We start from the raw sequence: 2,767 nt of genomic DNA, 5'->3' as shown, positions 1-2,767 counted from the left end.
TCACATATATCTTCTATGGGAGGTAGATTCTTCACATCTTCAGATTTAATACCTTTCTCCTTGAGAGACTTCTTGGCTTCCCTCATATCTTCATCATTCAATTTAATTAAACTCCTCTTCTTCAATATTGGCGTTGGAGTTGGTTCAGGCGTAGTCCAATCATCATGATTCCGGCCTATTTTAGCCAATAATTCTTCAGCTTCATCTGGAGTTCTTTTCCTGAAAACACAACCAGCACAACTATCCAGGTGAGAGTGGATTCGGTGAACAGGGGGATACGTGAGCACCCCTTGGCAGCCGTTTGATCCGCTTTGAGATTCGGTTACAGGCAGGTTGGCGGTTGACTGGTCTTTGTCTTATGCAGCACTAATTCTACACTAGGCGTGGGCTGAGTGTTCCTCTCTCCAATAATTGCTGCCGCCAATCATTAGCATTGCATGCTCGGGTGCTTCTTTGGCGGGCTATTTTGCGCGATAGCTAAAAAAAGGCGCGTACCAGCGCATGAAGGAATCTTTCCATTCTCTGGCTCTGTATCGCTCATGATCTCTATGGCAGTCACAACAACTACAAGAGCATCCGTAGACGGCCGTAAGCAAAAAAATGTCCCAGTGGCTGGTCTATATGGTCTAATTTAGACGACCTCCACATCCTGGTACCCATCGTCCAGATCTGGACGACGGTGCCACGCTCGTCCATCCCAACTGCTCGGCCGCGAGCTGCCTCCCGCGTCCATCCAGAAGAGTTGGAGGACCAGGACGAGCGCCACTCCCGCAACTTCGTCGCTGCCCCGCTCGCCAGCTCCAGGTACGCCATTTTTTCTCGGGGTAGTAGGTATGCGAGAGAGAAATTGGATGGGGACGAGGGGGAGCTCGACCCTGGCACCTTGGCAGGCGCCGGATCCGGCCGCCGGCGCTCTAATTTAGCCGAATTCGGTGGCAAGGCGGTGGTTGCCCAGCCCTTGTATTTGAGGAAGGGAAAATGAGGTGGCCGGGCACCGGATGCGTGGATGCGAGCAGATCCGGGCGTTTCTTGCTTGGCGGCGGCCGGTGCACGGGCGGAAGGGAGTTGGGGGCGGTGGAGGAGAGGATGGGGCGGGAGGGGCTGCATCGGTGGAGGAGGGTCTCGGGCTATGGAGAAGATGGGGCTTGGTTGTATATACGGTATTTGACTTTCTTGTTAGATGGGGCGCATGATTGATGAAATCACGAGGCAATGTCCACTGTGACTACGCGTGTATAGCAGCTTCTTGGAGGCCTTCCTTAACTAGATGATAATATACAATCTTTGGAAGATCCTGAAGTTAGATAACCGTGAGACTATTATATCTTGTAGATATAGATGAAACAAGAGATAAAACTGACGCTGCTACTACTAAATTTTCTATTGTTTGTACATGAAGTATGTAAGAATTTTGATGCCCCTGCTACTGAAATTTTCTACTACTCAATTCATTAATTTTTTTCGATAAAGGATGCTTTATTACTTCAAAAAGCAATTACATCCAGCCTCTGCATAACCAGGATGCACACAGCCGTTTGTTGTCTCAAGTGACCAAAGTTGTAGAAAAACAAAAATAGGCGAAATACATATCGGAACGATGAATCATATAACGCCTAAGAGCTAGGTGGTGCAACTATCCGTAGACTATGCTGCCACCCATGTAGGGAAAAAGTATCCCTCGCCGTATCCTCCAACCGTGTACGGACCTCCGTAAACGGGTCTCGGTTCTCCACACGCTGAAGAGGTAACCACGAACGGAGAATACCTGTGCATCCGTAGATAACCTGCAACAAAGAGCAATTTATATCGTTAAAGATCTTGTCATTTCTACATAGCCGGAGCGCCCGGATAATCGCTAGCGCCCCCATCCTAAGAAGCATTTTAAACCTTGAGTTGATACCATGAAGCCAATTGCCAAAGACATTAGCGACACTAGTCGGAGGATACAAGGTAGACGCTACTTGGATGACTGACCATATAGATCTCGCAAATTGGCACTGGAAGAATAAATGATTGATAGTTTCATCATGATGACAAAAAACACATCGTGTACTTCCGTGCCAATTCCGCTTAACAAGATTGTCTTTGGTGAGAATAACCCCTCGACGAAGATACCATCCAAAAATTTTAATTTTTAATGGTATCTTCATCTTCCAAATTTTCTTATTATTATCAATCTGGTAAATCGGAAAGTAGCATCGCATTGTATAAAGATTTTACGGAAAAAGAACCATCTACGTGGAGGTTCCATCGAAATTCATCCGGTTCACGGCGATAACCGAATATCTCCAAGCCTCTCGAATTAGGTTGTTCCATGCCACGAGCCTTTGTCCTAGTAAAACCCGTCCGAACGTCACATTCGGGGGTGAGGTAGCCATTACGGTTGCAATGGTATCACCTTGGCGACGCGCAATTCTATACAAAGCGGGATACTTGTTCACATAGGGGTGCATTGTCTAGCCAAGCATCTTCCCGGAAACGTATCTGCGCTCCATTCTTAATGGAGAAAGTCCCATGTCGAAAAAAACATTTTTTGTCGCCATAAGACCAGCCCGAAGTGTGAATCCCTGGGTTTCCAAACCACCCGAGATAATGTCTTCGAGCCGATGTATTTTCTCCGAAGTATAGTTTGCCAAATCCCATCCTCGATAAGTAGCTTAAAAAGCCATTTACCCGGAAGAGCTGAATTCTTGACTTTCGGGTCATGAACTCCAAGCCCTCCTTGATCTTTGGGACTACAAACTATACTCCATTTAACCAGCCGATA

This window comes from Lolium rigidum, chromosome 4 (genome assembly GCF_022539505.1).
Source record: "Lolium rigidum isolate FL_2022 chromosome 4, APGP_CSIRO_Lrig_0.1, whole genome shotgun sequence".
NCBI lineage: Eukaryota > Viridiplantae > Streptophyta > Magnoliopsida > Poales > Poaceae > Lolium > Lolium rigidum.
Note: the sequence above shows the minus strand (reverse complement) of the source record.